Source organism: Corythoichthys intestinalis, chromosome 11 (genome assembly GCF_030265065.1).
Source record: "Corythoichthys intestinalis isolate RoL2023-P3 chromosome 11, ASM3026506v1, whole genome shotgun sequence".
Lineage (NCBI taxonomy): Eukaryota > Metazoa > Chordata > Actinopteri > Syngnathiformes > Syngnathidae > Corythoichthys > Corythoichthys intestinalis.
In genome coordinates, this window is record NC_080405.1 from 42,181,955 (window position 1) to 42,199,971 (window position 18,017).

Genomic DNA, 18,017 nt, shown 5'->3' on the forward strand with positions numbered 1-18,017 from the left:
TATATATATATATATATATATATATATTTTTTTTTTTTTTTAAATTATACTTTGGGATAAAAAGTCTTATATGTATCTCTTTCCAATGCTAAATCTGAATAAATACATTGAACACACTTTTGGGGTGAGGGGAATGCGCTACTTCGCCGTTGTTCCACTTATCGCGGCGCGTTCTGTTCCCCATTAACCACGAAAAACGAGGGATCACTGTATTAGAGGTGACAGTTTTTTTCTGCTACTTCCTTTTGTAACGCTGGCCACTAAGCCGTGCAAAATCACAATTAATAAGGATCACCATCCAAACAGCGAACATCACAATTATGCTATTATATCAGCTATGCATCAAGTGATTTCACGTGATCTTGAAAAAAGTCCATATATTGCTTGACCTTCATAAGAAAGATCATCACCCAAACAGTGAATGTAAGTTATCCAATTATATCAGCATATCAGCCGATTGCCGAGCTTAAAAAAACGTTCTGATATCGGCCCAATATATAATGGCCTTTCATTAATATTAAGGAGGTTATTGATCTTAAAAACTGAATACAGGCCTGCAGACAAACATTTTTTACTAGAAGCACAGTGGCCCCTAACTTAAAATTTTAGGGGTGCAAGCAGAAGATTAAGGGGCGTAAATTGCAAATCGACATGCAAGGTTTTCCTCTAATTTTCACTGTTTAACCGATAAATACTTTCATAATAAATGCATAAAACTACAAACTACACCACATCCCAAAAACATGCACGGTAGGCTGATTGAACACTCTAAATTGTCCATAGGTATGAATGTGTGCGTGATTGGTTGTATGTCTCCTTGTGCCCTGCGATTGGCTGGCAACCAGTTCAGGGTGTCCCCTGCCTACAGCCCGTAGTTGGCTGGGATAGGCTCCAGCACCTCCGCGACCCTCGTGAGGAAAAGCGGCATGGAAAATGAATGAATGAATGAACTACAAACTAAAGAATCTATATTTTATTCTCTATCAGTTTTGACATCAACCAGAATACTGCTTAGAAATTAGGTTAACATGGGCATTTTTCACATCTGATAAGTCTTATAAATCTGATCGGCAGGATGATCAACAATATGGGACAGCGTTTTTACGTGACACAAATGAGGTAAGACGTCTCAGTAGAGGCAAACTGCATCAACGTTTTCGTGTGCTGTGATGCACGGGCTATCTGCAAAACTGCTGTGTTTCACTGTATGCCCTAATCATATGCAAAGCAGATGATAGCTCTGGAGGGTAACTATCTCCATATTAAGATTGGAATAAGTTGTATCACACAATAGCTTACTGTGAAGATCTGCAAACATTTTTTGACACCAAACACTCTCCTGCTCCGTCACTGGAGCAGGAGAGTACTGTCACGAGCGAACTTGACACATTAACTCTACTTTGGTCTCATCTCGTCTGTCCTGTTCATTTTGCTTTTGCTGCTAGTTTTGTGAAATATTGACAGGGCTGTCCTACTCATTAATGTTCCGTTAGGGTTCAAATTGGAAGGGCAGAACCGACGACGTGTTTATATAGTTAATGAGTGACACTGTGGTCCGACAGCTTGGCCATGTGACGTCACCCCCCTGCGACTTCAACAACAATGGTATACTGGTAATCTAATTTTAGAAATTTTATTTAAACTAAAACATTAAGAGGTTTTTTTAATATCAAATTATTATAACTCGTACTAACATTTATGTTTTAAGAACGAAATGCCTTTCTATCCGTGGTTCCCTTTAAGAGCCTCCTGATTGGATGACTTTCAATCATCCATAGCATCCATACTAAATTTTCTTCATTTTTATGGCCCTTGCATCCTTTGATTTTTCTGCAAGCAAAAAAATTTGGACACCCCTACTCTAGTCATACATAGCCCATTGCTGTCGATTTTTCTTTTTTAAATCTCGGACAATCAATTCCCAACTTGTCAGTAAATAAAAAGCCTCATATATTGTGTTTTTAAGTTAACAGCCAGTCTGCTTTTCAAGATCATGTTTTTGTCTAATGCGGGACATTATAAAACACATCTTTTCAGCTCCCGCCGAGTTCAACACGAATGCATTTCTTTCTTGTATCTTTCCCTTGTCTCAAACTGCAGCAACTTTCCCCAATTGAATGTGAATGCTGTGCTTTTAGTGGCTGGTTTGTTTGATTATCCACACACAGGGAGCTGTGCTGGATTCCATTCCTTTCATCATGCTTTAAGCTCTGTATGCCTGCTCCCTCTTGGAATTTTACAAGAGGTGATTTTTAGTGCCTCCCGTTTATGCACAGCACTTTGGCTGCCTCCTCCCAGTCTTGTCTTCTACAGGTGGATATGTTGAGTTTGATAAGTGCACTAACCTTAGACAACCTTCTTTCTGACTAGACTCTCTTTGCAAGGATGGCTGTTCTGAACTGTGTACAACTGTTAATTATAAATAACTGTTACATTTTAAATTACACAGTTAAACAGTGAATGACTTTCAGAATGATGCTTGATAACTAAATTTGTAAACTAAACAAGGAGGAGTATTTCCAAGAAACTGGAAAATTTGACGACGCTAGACGTCCAATCAGGTGGTGTCAAATCCTCTTTCTGCTGTGAAATGAAATGAATTTGTTACTAATAGGCGTCCAATCCATTTGAAGTGGGAGAGTCGTGGCAAATGAACATTCGTTCATTCAAATGGATTGGCCATTTAGCACTGTCAAAAGCAGCCAGTGAATTAAAAAATAAGATTTTTTTCTACCTCTGGCCAAAATACATGTTCATATCAACCAATTTATTACTATTTGAAGTGGGAGGGTGGCAGCGACTCCATTCCCACTTAAAATGTATTGGACGTCTAGTGCCATCAGTGGTTTTAACAAATGTACATAAAGCATTGAAGGAATACTGGACATATGTACTGTACATAAACATAGTATTGACAAAAAATATAGAAAAATAAAAATGCTGCTAAAAATGTGAAAATTCTAAAATTGAACAAGATGAAAACAAAATACTACAAATAAAAGTTAATATAAAAAATGAATTTAAAAAATATATCTTTATTATTAATAAAAACAAAACAAAAAAACAAGGAATTTATGAAGTCATTCTTCTTTCTTATTAAGTTATTAATTTTGAAACATTTTTTTGTATTTTTTCTAGATTTTTCCAAAATTTCTATTTTTTTTAGCATTTTAAAATAGGCTTTATATACATATAGTACATATATACTGTACATATATGTGTGTGTGTGTGTGTATATATACATATACATACAGTATACACAGTATATATATATATATATATATATATATATATATATATATATATATATATATATATATATATATATATAAATATATGTATGTGTGTATTAGAGCTGAAACGAACACTCGAACAACTCGAGTAATTCGAGTTTGAAAACTTATCCGAGTAATTTTATTCGCCTAGAGGAATCGTTTCATTTTGCCACTTTTAAGCATCACGTTTTGCCCGGATTATTTTTAATGCGGGACAACACGCAGACGTCACGTGCGTAGAGAAAGAAGCAATAATGCCTGACTGCAGCCGACAGCTGCTACAAACTATGCCAACATTGCTAAAAACTACGCTCGCATGATGCTACGGTGGTAGCAGTTAGCATCTAATGCGTCTCATAGATATCACATGTATATGGAACTAGATGCGACATGACAGACCCGGCGGCGTTAGCAGGTGTATATAGAACTAGATGCGAAATTACAGACTTGCCGCCATTGGTAGACAGACGCGGTCTTAAAGCAGTAGACTTCTCAGCGCTAATAAATAAGATCAACGTTACTGTTCCTTGCTAACTTAATGTTAGCCCTGCGGAGGGCTAGGTTTCTATTAATTATGACCACTGTCAGTGGGTGGCTAACTTTATTTAATCTGTAAAAACACATTGCTGTAGAGTTATGAAGATATAAAATGAAAACATAATAAGGCTAAACTGTCAGTTTTAGCTCAGTAGTCTTTGCTGAAAAAACACCTAGTAGCACTTGTGCCTAATGTGCTCCAATACAGCTGGTATAATACATTTTATTTGAACCTAAACTAAGTAAGTACGTGATAATATCTCGTTAAAATTGTGGTGTCTTTATTATGCTCTCGCGTGTTTTGCTTTTAAAAAAATATATATATTTTTTTGAATGCCCTCGTTTAAAATTTTTCTTCCCCCAGAAATTTGAGATTTTAAGCTTCCCAATGATGTATCACACCTGCATTTAGGACACTTTTGAAATTTGGCCAAATTGGGGGTCTCAGAGCGGAACTTCAAGTCACCTGAGTGTTTTCGCCATATACATATGTGTGGCTGGCTCTTGAGCCAATCCTTGATGATTACATCCTAGATTACTGCAAATCAGTGTGTATTTTGTTGTTGCCTTATAAGGACAGACAAAACAATTATTACATTCATCCCAACGGGAAGATTCGTGTTTAATTAAAAAAAAACCAAAAAAACATTTCTTTCCGATGTGTAATAGTGGTTAGAATGGTAAATAAAAAACAGTAGTTCCAGTAAGACAGACAGGCAATTGTATTGATATGCTGTGTTCCCATTTTTTTCAAGAAAATCCAGACTGATTGGCAACCATCTATTTCGGCAGGTTGAGGTAGTGAGATAGTAGATGAACCCTAACAGAAGCATGTTCAGGTTTCACCTTGTTAAGTGCCACTCCTATGTTATAGACTTTACGAAGTCTGTTTCCTTTGCTTTGTTTTATGTCCACTATCCTTGAAAGAATTGCTCACAAAGATACCATATACAGACCTATCTCAAGGGCTTTCTCAGCAATAAGTGCGGGCCACAATTTGGTGACACTAAATGTTATGGCCAAGTGATTTGACATGAACATGCAGCTCATGTCTGCTTGTCGCAATCATACCAATCATACGTTAGGAGACACACACAGGAAACTGTTTGTGTTTATCTTGACCTCAGATGAACTTCTGAGATTGAGAGTTCAATCAAACCCCTGTTAGGAACCACATCAGCAATGGTCTCTCTAAACTGTGCGCGTGCACAATCACGTACTACTTGCACATATTCGGCGCACAAGAAAATCTATGCAGCGCACAAAAATAAAATAAAGCAGAAACGTATTCTAGCGTCACTAGGACTACTGTCGGCGCAGCAGTGCTATGTCGGCACGACACTTGTATTGGTGCGTTCTAGTGCTGCAGTGATGAATCGATTAACTCGAGTATTCGATTAGAAGAAAAAAAATATTTGAATTAAATTTTGTTGCTTCGAGTATTCGTTTAATTAAAGTGGCGTTGTAATGGTTTGTTTTGAAAGTGTTTGCATTTATTTTTATTGATTTGGCTGGATACACGGCCCTCTAGTCTACCTCATTTCACATGGCTGAATCCATTTGCTCCCTGTTAAGAACAGCATAAGCTAAGTTTTTGTTTGAGCTATTGATTTTTTGAATACATTCGTAATGTATTTTAAAGGTGTATTTAGGCATTTTTTATGGGAATATGTGTCTGAGTCATTTGTTAAGAGCATTGTAAAAAAGCGTTAGCCTTTTATAGCATTTAAGCTAGCGGACATTTGCTATGTAAGTTAGCCAGTTGTTCTTTTGTTGTACATAGATCCTCTTTTTTTTTTTTTAATATACCGTGTGAGGCTCAGCTCAGGTATTTTAATTTTTTATGTTCCTTATCCGATTACTTGATTATTTGAACTTAATAGTTCATCGATTAATCGACTACTAAAATAATCGATAGCTGCAGCCCTATTTCGAATGAACGAACGTTCCCAGTCGAAATGGCTTGGGCGTCGAACACCGTTCTTTGGCAGCCTCAGAGTTACCTGAGACACTATTATGGTGGAAGATTTTGCTAGGAACCTTTTGGTAGCTTTTTTTTTTTAAACATTGCCACCTTTTTAAAACGATATCTCGATTCTTGGCAGGAGCATACCCTTAATGTCTGCGTATGCTGTCGGAGTAGGGCTGCAGCTATCGATTATTTTAGTGTCGATTAATCAAACTACTTAGTTCAAATAATCAAGTAATCGGATAAGGAACAGGAAAAATTAAAATACCTGAGCTCAGCCTCAAACAGTATAAAAAATAAATAAGGATCTATGTACAACAAAAAACAATTGGCTAACTTATATAGCAAAAGTCCTTTAGCTTCAGTGCGATAAAATACTAACGTTTTTTTACAATGCTAAATTATGAATGCATTAATAAAAACATAAGCTCAAACAAATGCTTATGTTGGTCTTAACAGGGAACAGCTGGATTCACACATGTGAAAAGAGGAAGACAAGAGGGCACCGTATCCACCCAAATCAATAAAACTCAATGCAAACACTTTCAAAATACACCATTACAACGCCACTTTAATTAAACGAATACTCGAAGCAGGAAAATTTAATCCGAATATTTTTTTTCTAAACGATTACTCGAGTTTATCGATTAATCGTTGCAACACTATATCTGAGTATGTGCAAATAGAGGAACAAGTGGTGAAACTGAGTGAGATTTATTTATTTATTTAAACCAGTCCTGTATAGCTGCTTGGACACAGATAATAGGAATAGTTTCCTTATTGTCTGAACAGTTTTAATGTGGGCGTTTGATATACTCCCATTGTGGCCATTCATTATGTTTTATTTATTAACTCACCCATGCCACAAATGGACCTTACCCAAGCCAAAGCAGGACTTGTCCTATGGTTAAAGCAGGACTCTCACATATAACATAGTACACCTCTCATGAACAACGAGATTTTTGTCTTTCATTTTAAGTGGGCAAAATCAATTATAGTGAAAATTAAACTAATGAAAATTGCTGCTGTAATTTCATTCTTTTAATAAGCCATGTAACTAACTATGATCCAAGGTTTTGAAAAGGCGTGATACTGGTGTGTGGCCACAGCGCACAGATCTGATGTTGCTCACAGTGGTACTCAGTGTGCACAGGGAGCTTGCGTGTCTGCTCAGAAACATGAAAAACTACAAGGAACATTGCACACCAGCAATTGAGAATGGATTTTCACATTCATAAAATAGGGTGACCAAACGTCTTCTTTTGACCGGACAAGTCCTCTTATTACGTGCCCTCCGGGGCATCCGGCCGGGTTTCATAAATTCATGAAAATGTCCGGTTTTTATGATTTGTCACGGGACCAATTTGAAGAGAATCCCTCTGCCCACTGGGGGGCAGTGCCTGCCTGCGTTGACGTGGCTCCAGCTAGATGGGAGTGGGAGAAGGAGTAGATCATCTTCTTCTTTTTTGTTGGCAGTTTACCCTTTGCTTCATGGGGAATTACCACCATCTACTGACGGTTTGGTGAGAGATCAGACTACAGTAAGGACTTGGATAAGGAGTTCTAAAAGACGTGGCTCCATACACCTTTCTGTAAGTTTATCTCCTGTTAATGTCGATCATATGTCTTCTGTTGTATATAGGGTTATATGTGTACACAGAGATGCAATATATTGTACGAGTCTTGTAATTGTTCTGCGTTAGTTAGTGGTTGAATGCTAGTATAGCTAAATAGCAGTGTTTGTTTTGAGTTAAAAAAAATTTTTTTTTTTTTTTTTACAATAAATACGTATATAATGGCAACTGTTGACTTCTGTCGGAGATTTGTACTAGTGTAATCTGTAAAATCCCGTTTGTTGTCGCATATTTGCGCTGCCGATAATAATAAACTTTTATAGCAAAGTCTGACTTTGCCTCGGCTCCTGTACTCGCAAATAGGGTAGCAATCAGTGAGCTCAGCCGCGCTAGGCATTATGGGCAATGTAGTTTTGAACTGCTGCGTTTGGAAACATGCTGGTTGAATAGCTTGTCAATTTCATTCATTCATTTTCCTTGCCGCTTTTCCTCACGACGGTCGCGGAGGTGCTGGAGCCTAGCTAACTACGGGCAGTAGGCAGGGGACACCCTGAACTGGTTGCCAGCCAATCGCAGGGCACGAGGAGACACACAACCATTCACGCACAGACTCATACCTACGGACAATTTAGAGTGTTCAATCAGCCTACCATGCATGTTTTTGGGATGTGGGAGGAAACCGGAGTTCCCGGATGAAACCCACACAGGCACGGAGAGAACATGCAAACTCCACACAGGAAAGCCGAAGCCCGGGATTGAACCCTTGATCTCAGAGGGGCAGATGTGAGGCAGATGTGCTAACCACTCAGCCACCGTGCCGCCAGCTTGTCAATTTAATTTGGTTATTGTTTGCGTACAATCTAGAACATTGAATGAGAATAAAAATTGAGTGGGAATAACAATTTGTCAACGACAATTGTCGTGATAGTAATTTAAAAAAATGTTGAGTTGGCACATAGCTTACTGTGTGTGTGTATTGACTGGACTACATTTCCGTGGGTCTGCAGAATATTTTTTTTTTCATCATTATTCGTTTTTATTTATTCATTTTTTATTGTTTATTTTTTTTAGGAAGAATAAAGCCTGTTGAGTAACCAGTTGAGTAAAAAAGTGGGTGGTATAGGCATCTTTGAGTGATCTTCAAGTAAAATTCAAGTATCTCGAGGCCGGGCCGAGTGTCTTCTTTTTTGGAAATCAAAATATGGTCACCCTATCATAAAATTATTTCGAAATGGTGATTATTACCCATCCTTTCATCTTCTATGTTTTATCCTAAGTCGGTTCTTAGGTTTACTCGATCCTATCACAAGCTGCTGTCAAGTGAGAGGCAGCGTACACCATGAAATGGTCGCTAGCCGATCACAGACAACAAGCTAGCATCTTCAGTCACACTATACAGTGTTAAACCTAACATGCATATTTTGGGATGTGAAAGAAAACCCAACACGGCATGCATGGGGAAAACATACAAACTCTCCACTGGAAGGCAGGCGCTTGGATTTGAATAACAAACCTTTGAATTGTGAGGCGGATGTGCTAACACCTCACCCACCGTGCTTAAGTATAATGTGTTGCTGTTGAAAGAGGAATGAAACAAATACACTCTAATGTGTGTTCTACCTGTATGCTATGTCTCACAAAATGCTTTTCCGTTTAAAAACATCACTGCTTAGATGATTGTTTCCCCTCGGTGTCCACCTTTCCCTCTTACCTCTGCGTGATTGTTAGCATTCAACTTCAGCGGTAAATTACTAGCTTCTGTTGGAGCGACTGCCATAGCAGACCTCAGAGCAATTTGTTGTTCATCATGTAAGATAACACATAGGCAAGATCAATTCTTCCCTGGCTTTTCAAAGTGATTAGGACAAACGGTGGCGGCGTTCTCTTCGCTAAAGTGGTTTGTAGAAGAAAGAAGTCGCTTCTCTCTTTATCACAGTCTATCAGCATTATTTACCAGTTCTGCCATTTGCTTTGTACAGCACCTCTCTCTGCCAAGTAGGCGACTGGCGTCGGACCAGGGGCTAGTGACAACAGGCTACAGTGGAAAGCAAGGGGAGCTGTGTGAACGAGCCAAGTCTTTTCACTCCTGCCGACTGCCGAGTAAAGCGCTGAGCTCTATCTGCTCTTACTGAGCGGAACATAGCTCTTTATAGGATTTTTCCACACCGCTCTTGTAGAGAAGGTCACAAAACCAGCACATTTTGGGAATCAGTGTGGGCTAGACATTATAATTCCTTTCTAACTTGACTGTGAATGCTTAGAGATGTTGTCGCTGGGATACTAACAAAATGAATTGAGGATTATCCAGACATCCATTTTCTACTGCTTATCCTGATTCCTGGTAATGGGCGAGATCTCGACGATCCCAACTGACTTTCGGCCCTTAGATTGGATATAGACGGAATTAACCCTTTAAGTACCCCTATATACCCCCTAAATCTCAAAATAACTATTCAAAAACATACTATGCGTCATTGTACTGTCATGGCCAAGATGCTGGAGCTAAGTCCAAGCTTGACAGTGAGCTGAGCGCCGAAATGATGATGTCAGACGTCCGTGTGATTTGCCGATTTTATTTAGCTGTTCATGACATCAACACTAGCTGCTGATATAGCAATAACAATCCACACAAATGATTAGCATGTATGCTATCACATAAACTCAACCCAAGTATTCGACCACTATTGAAAACGCATAATAAACATAGGGTTGGGCATCATTTAAATTTGAATGGTTCCGGTTCCGATTCCACGTTTCGATTCCGGTTCGAAACAATTCTCGATTCCGATTCTTTTGACAGGCAAGGTAAAAAAAATTGCATAGTTTATTATATTGATTTCTTAACGTCTCGATTATTTTTTAAATTATATGAGCTTTCAACTAACTTTCTCTCAGGGCTATTTTTAACTTTTATATAAATATCAATCTTTGAACTTTAATATGATTAATTTTTTTCACAAACTTTCACAAAGATGTGTATTTTTCAAAAGCTCACGGAGAAAACATTTACACATATTGTTTTGCCTATGTTTTGGAGTGTCTTATGCTGTAGGCATTTATTGTATTGCATCGTTTCTTATAGGGGGTATTTCTACAAGTTAGTTAAGGGCTGACGTCTTGCTTTGTGCGCTTGGCTTCCCCTAGTGGTGACTTACTGGAAGCAGCGGGCAAAAAGAACATATCACTTGTTTAGTTGGAAAAGAATTCTTGAGGTGTACAGACGCTACACACCTCCTCTGCACTACACATCGTTTAGAACCCTTGATAAAACAAAATCTGTAGGTTTGCACGTTTTAACAACGGGTCTGATATCATGTCTGTGTGTTTATCCTGTTAATTTGTCTTACTTTGTGGTGATTTACAGTACCTTGTAGTATTTCCATGTAACAATAAAATCCGTGTCAGCCCTTTTGCATTCGGCAAATGTAATATCATATGTAATTTCACCTCATTTTGGTCACTCAAGTGGCCGGCGTATGAATCTATACCTCACGTCAACACAGGCTGACAGGTTGTTATAATTTTGTCCACGAATGATGTGATAAGAATAGTCATACAATCTCATCTACGTCTCATCTACGTCGTGCTGAATCCTTTTTTGAAGATTACATGGGTTTCTCTGGCTTGATTTTGCAGTTTTAACTTCGTCAACACACTGCTTACTTCAACCGTAATTCATGTTGTTCTTTCTGAAGTTCGGAGCAGACATTTTCCTAGATGGCGCCGCCCATATTTCGCTCAGGAAACTTGTGAATATATAGCGGAAAACACTCAGGTGACTTGAAGTTGCACTCTGAGACCCCCAATTTGACCAAATTTCAAAATTGTCCTATATGCATGTGTGATACATCATTGGAAAGCTTAACATTTCAATTTTCTGGGGGAAAGAAAATTTTTGAAGAGGAGGGCATTTAAAAAGGGAAACATTCTAAACAGCAAAACCCTAACTGGAGGCGAGAGCACGCGAGAGCAGAATTAAAGACGCCATGATTTTAACGAGATATTATCGCGTACTTACCTGGTTTCGATCCAAAAACTCCATGTAGCATACTAGCATGTATCATCTAGTGTCAAGATACAGATGTTAATGGCCACAGCCGAATTTTTGGGGGATTTAATGGGTGAAACATGGTAATATAACAAGGGTAGCAATGCAGAAATCACAGACATCAAGGAGTGGTTCAGATGTTCTTTTTCATATATTTACCCGTTTAAAGTTTTTTTTTTTTTTTTTTTCAATTTTTCTTTGTTTGGATCGATTATTCATCATCTAACATATTGGGGAAAATGCGACAGTAACAAAAAAAATACCAATTAATCGATAGTTATGAGGTAGATATGCGTCACTTTTTTACAGACGCCATTTTTTTCATTGTGACGTAATTCGTTTAAAAGTTTAAAATATACGAGTAAATATTTTTTAAAGTTGTGTTTTTTTTTTTTTTTAAACAAAATATTAGACATCAATTAATGATTCTAAGCCAAAAATGAATAAAGCTTTTGAAAACCGTTCACAAAAAAAAATGTTTCATTGAGGCATTTCATTTGTAAAAAACATGTTAAAATCTTTGTCATTGGGATTGCTTTTCTCTTCAGCACAGGACTTCTTTTTTCTTCTTTCTTTCAGAAAGAAAGCTGACTTATATGCGGGGTCTGAAAGGCAAATTGTTGTTGGATTATCTTTAAATACCCGCTACTTTTTGAGCAGAATTATAGCTTTGTATAGGCTAATGTTCCTGGTTGAAAGCACCAAAGTGTGTAATAAACAACTAGCACATTTATATTTTGCATTTTGTTTTCTTACTGTACCAAAAATGAACCGAACGGTGACCTCAAAACCGAGGTACGTACCGAACCGAGACTTTTGTGTACCGTTACACCCCTAACAAATAGTGTAAATTCGAAAATCATTGACAAAAAAATAATATCATACTGTATATCAAGGTACCACACTGTACATGAGTTGCACACAAAATAGCATTTTAAAATAGCCAAAGGGCTCTGAGTTTGTTACTGTCAGTGAGTCACTAATAAATAGGTTTGTCATCTAGAGCCATCAGTACAGCACCTATGGAAACATCAGTTCTCAAAGCTTGGAAACGCGGCATGACACAGATGGTGGGAAAGCCTTTGTAATGCTAATATAATATCACACTGTGCATGTGTGCGTGCACATTTGTGCTCTGCAGTGCGCTCTATGTACCGAGCAGTCTGACTGTGGAGTGATTTTCCTGTATGGCGAGAAAAGACCTCCCTCGGCTCGCGCTGAAAAGGCTGTGCGGTCGGAGGGTCTTATTGCTCGACCTGCTGCGACTGGGCCCGCCTTGACTCTATTGATTCCCCTTCGGTCAGCATTGTAGACTGTTAATTAACTCCGTCGCCAAGTGTTTGTCACATGATGTGTCCTTGTGAAAAATAATCACATATATGCTGATAAGGTAACAGTGTCTTACTCCAAACATGTTTAGAAGGCTTAAAACACTTATGTCAATCCCCCTCCCAACAAGCGAACCAATGGCAGGTCACTTCCTTATGTCAGCAACCAATGGCTTTGTGCCTTCCGTGCTTGAAAGGAGGCGACCGCGAGACATTGATGTCTTTCCTGTGCTGCTCGGTGTCACATTGTTGTCAATTAGATTTCCAGCCCTTATCCCAGGTATTTGAATCACAAGGGGGAGCGTTTCATATCCTCGCTGTGAGAAGAAGGGGGATCTTGTCTATCTGAAAGAGCATGCTGGATTAAGAGGGTTATTTCCCCAGAGGGGGTGGGTATGAGAGTGAGTGTCACTCAGACAGCACTCACTCACACAGTGCCTCTGCCTCGGAACGCTGCCAGGAAGCCCTGGCTTTGACTTTTCCTTCATTCCTTCCTCACCTAATCCTCAGCTTTTCCCTCCTTTTTAACCCCTCCTTCGCCTTTTGGGGTCTCCCAGAGAACACCTAAGACGAGACCTCAATAAACGGTTTGGTATTATGCTCTAATACACGCCGAAAGCTCGTTGTACCCTTTGTGGACTTATCCTCTCCCTTACCTTGTCATGCTTCCTTCCCTCTTTCCCTGTAGCTTCAATGATACCCCGCAGGGAATGGAGGATGGCATGCTTTGGAGGATGGTTGTTATTCCAATCACACCTCAGATGGAGTGAGGTTCCAGTAAGGCATAGAATAATTGGCAGGTTCATGCGTATATATATACATAGCTATGCTATTCTAGTGTGTGTTCGATGATGGAGGGTTATTGTGGTGTTCAGAGGTCATTTCATTAATTACTTGCTTTGGTGTGCTCTCATGTGTAGTGATGTACACAACGACATCTTTTCCGCCTATGAGCTGGAGCCTATCCCGGCTGACTTTGGGCATGAGGTGGGGTGCAATTGTTAGTTGCCAACCAATCGCTTGGCACATACAGTATAGACAAACAATTATTCACGCCCAAACCTATTTCTGTGGCAGGCCCCTTCATAATTTTGGCTTCCTTTGGAGTGCCATTTCTTCTGCCAACCCATATGAAAGTATGATGGCCTTGTACTTATACTTATACACTAGTACTGCAACGATTAATCAATTAACTGGAATAATTCGATTAGAAAAAAGATTTAAATAAAATTTTACTGCTTCGATTATTAGTTTAATTAAATTGGCACTGTAATGGTATGTTTTGAAAGTGTTTGCATTTACCGTATTGGCCCGAATATAACACGGCCCTGATTATTAGACGACCCCCTGTTTTTCAAGACTCAAGTTTGAAAAAAGACTTTTTGAACACCAAATTAATTTTTATACAGAAAATAATTACAACATCTGAAACAAATTATTATAACAATATATTTGAGAGAAAAAAAACATGTTATTTTGCCTCATTCAAATCTCAATATCTGAACATTTACATATGTAAACTGAAGTGCAATCACATTCGTAAATGAATGGCTTCTGGTTTTTGAAATGTACCGTAAATAAAACGAATCTGAATAAGGAAAAACATTGCAATAAAATAATGCAAACTGGTTAAACTTGAGAGTAGCTCAGATCTGTCATGACAGAACATTACTCCTCAAGTTCAGCATTCGCTTCAATGATATCTGGCGCCATCTAGTGTCGTGAATGGGTATAATGTCTAGACCCCGAATTTAAGACGTTTTCTGTAACTCTTCACAAGCTTTTCACACACTGTTGCTGGTATTTTGGCCCATTCCTTCAGATCTCCTCTAGAGCGGTGATGTTTTGGGGCTGTCGTTGGGCAACATGGACTTTCAACTCCCACCGCAGATTTCTATGGGATTGAGATCTGGAGACTGGATAGGCCACTCCAGGACCTTGAAAAGCTTCTTACGAAGCCACTCCTTTGTTGCCCTGGCTGTGTGATTGGGATCATTGTCATGCTGAAAGGACCCACCAACGTCTCATCTTCAATGCCCTTGCTGATGGAAGGAGATTTTCACTCAAAATCTCTCGATACATGGCCCCATTCATTCTTTCCTTTACACAGATCAGTCGTCCCGGTCCCTATACAGAAAAACAGCCCCAAAGCATGATGTTTCCACCCCCATGCTTCACAGTGGGTATGGTGTTCTTCGGGTGCAATTCAGTATTCTTTCTCCTCCAAACACGAGAACCTGTGTTTCTACCAGAAAGTTCTATTTTGGTTTAATCTGACCATAACACATTCTCCCAGTCCTCTTCTGGATCATCCAAATGCCCTCTAGCGAACTGCAGACAGGCCTGGACGTGGACTGGCTTCAGCAGGCGGACACGTCTGGCAGTGCAGGATTTAAGTCCCTGGTGGCGCATTGAGTTACTGATAGTAGCCTTTGTTACTGTGGTCCCAGCTCTCTGTAGGTCATTCACTAGGTCCCCCCGTGTGATTCTGGGATTTTTGCTCACCGTTCTTGTCATCGTTTTGACGCTATGGGGTGAGATCTTGCATGGAGCCCCAGATCGAGGGAGATGATCAGTGGTCTTGTATGTCTTCCATTTTCTAATAATTGCTCCCACAGTTGATTTCTTTACACCAAGCGGTTTACCTATTGCAGATTCAGTCTTCCCAGCCTGGTGCAGGTCTACAATTTTGTCTCTGGTGTCCTTCGACAGCTCTTTGGTCTTGGCCATAGTGGAGTTTGGAGTGTGACTGACTGAGGTTGTGGACAGGTGTCTTTTATACCGATAATGAGTTAAAACAGGTGCAATTAATACAAGTAACGAGTGGAGCCTTGTTAGCCCTCGTTAGAAGAAGTTAGACATCTTTGACAGCCACAAAAATCTTGCTTGTTTGTCGGTGACCAAATACTTATTTTCCTCTCTAATTTGGAAATAAATTCTTTAAAAATCAAACAATGTAATTTTCTGTTTTTTTTCCACATTCTGTCTCTCATGGTTGAGGTGTAGCCATGTTGACAATTACAGGCCTCTCTAATCTTTTCAAGTAGGAGAACTTGCACAATTGGTGGCTGACTAAATACTTATTTGCCCCACTGTAATTCATGCTCAAGTCACAGTTGTGACTTAAAATGACATCATAAAAGTAGGACTGCAATAAATGTTCGATGAATCAACCTCCGATCGGTCATCTAATTAATTGACAACTCATATAATAACAAACTAATCATTTAGAACTATTGTTCACCATAAAACTGTCCAAATTTTTTCATTTGAGAATCTTAATAGTATGTACTCAGTGATTTTTCATGTCCTCCATAAACGCTGGCTAATTATGATAATCAACATTCATACCCATTTTCTGTTATTTTATGGCCCAAACCATGAACTCAATAAGAATCGTTTCAGATTACATTCAAACTACTTTACAAATGTTTTTTGTTCTGAGGTGACCCAACTCCCATTTGTTGTTAGGGTTAAGATTTTTTTTAATTCCAGCGGTGCAGATGTTTGGTAAACACAGAACTCATTAACTGAGGGTCACCTGGAGGTCATCTGGGTTTACAGGGCAGAGGTCATAGGTTGTATGTATTTGCCCTGTACAACTACGAGTCAGTGACTGATACGACTCTGGGGATGATCGCTGATAGACATCAGTGGGGCAGCACACCAAGATGGAGGACGTAATGGTGAGAACAATAAAGCTAGTCTCTGTGTTAGGAAAGACATTGACCCTGTAGATGCACTGCTATTGATTAGCGATGTAGTCAACACTGATATCTATCTGTCTAATGAATGTGATTTTGTTTTTATATTTTTACCCTCAATCTCGGCTGAAGGCATGTCTGATCTTGCAGGGCTTGTGCAGGTCTAAATTAAAATGGCTACAGTACAAGTGAGGAGCGAGATGTGCTCGAAGATGTTTTCTTATCTGTGATTGGCTATTAGACAGTATGAGCCCGGCGGTGGCAGCCATCACATCTGATGGCCTTACCCTATGATCCAGCTCATCTGAAAGGGCGTTTCATTATGAGGGACTTCGATTCCACATGCACGCAATCATACACAAACCATCCAAAATAAACACACACACATACACTGAAAGGAGGGTTCTCTCCTACATTCTTTTGTGTAAATATGTGACTAAAGTGAGGACGTTTAGCTTTCATATAAGCATACCTGTCAACCCGAGGCTGTTGGCAATCTTACAAATAGTGACGTATGCCCTTAAAAATTGGTGACTAATCTTACAACGTTGTATATAGCATGCAATATGAAACAAGAATAAAACTCAATTTTTAAAATAATGTGAATTTATTGGTAATATCGTAACATATAACCTGGTGCAATCAAAGAATCATCAATATCTTCAGCTAAATCATGAATACTAAAATTTAACAGTGACTTTTGTTATAATTGTATGTAGCACTTTTGGCATCATGTCTTTTGATGGCTGCACTTCAGCTCGCAATTCAGTTTGACTTGAAGGTGGTTCGTTAGTTTGTCCAATTATAAATTAAAAAGGTCATCTGATAAAATTAACTTAAAGATGGAATCTTTGAGTCAGGGAACATTTATTTTGGTAATTCTCAGAAGTGATCAGCAATAGTTGCAGGCAAATAGTGTTCGGCAACAAATTGGCAGAATAAAATCTCAGCTTTCGTCACTTTTCATTCTGCAGACTTCATCTTTATGACCAGTGTTGTTAATCTTACTTTTAAAAATTACAGTTACAAATTACTTCTCCCAAAAAGTAATTGAGTTTGTGACTCTGTTACCTGAATGTATTGGCAAAGTAACTGGTGTTACTTCACGTGTCACATACAGGAGGACACTTCTCTCTAAGCAGCTTCCTACTCGAGTTTTGCTGGTTAACAAATTCACACAGTTTAATGTTATGCTAACTCTGGTGCAGGTCGGACTTTCAGTAGCAAAATTAGTGGTGTGTTCCCCATCTCCATCGGCATGGTTTTTTTTTTCATAAAAAAAAAAAAAAAAAAGAAAAGAAAAGAAAAGAAAAAACATAGTAACCTTTGCTATGTTTGGAAGTCATTCAATGAAAATTGCTCCCGTTTTTGCATTAGTTCCCTTCTGTCTACTTTCGACTTGTGAATGTTTTAAAACTTTCATCATTTAAAGATATGTTCAAGCCAAGATTTTGCCGATTTAGGAGTATTTTAAATTAAAAGTTTCTTAGGTTTGCTCGGAAGGTTCACTAAAACAGAGTGTTTCAGAGAAGTCTACTGCTTTAAGATGGCAGCTGTTTACTGCCGCCGCCGTGTGTCATTT

General features: G+C 38.8%; 1 protein-coding gene across 5 annotated transcripts in view; it reads left to right on the forward strand.

Annotated features, from left to right (window-relative positions):
- The window catches only part of nexmifb (neurite extension and migration factor b), a 249,522-nt gene that overhangs the window by 113,975 nt on the left and 117,530 nt on the right, over positions 1 to 18,017 (forward strand). For 3 of the 5 annotated variants that reach the window (XM_057849446.1, XM_057849444.1, XM_057849449.1), the window contains exon 2: positions 7,258 to 7,373. The exons of the other annotated variants lie outside the window; for them this stretch is intronic. The gene's annotated coding sequence lies outside the window, so the exon portion shown is untranslated. The remainder of the gene's footprint in view (positions 1 to 7,257; positions 7,374 to 18,017) is intronic. 5 annotated transcript variants of the gene reach the window in all.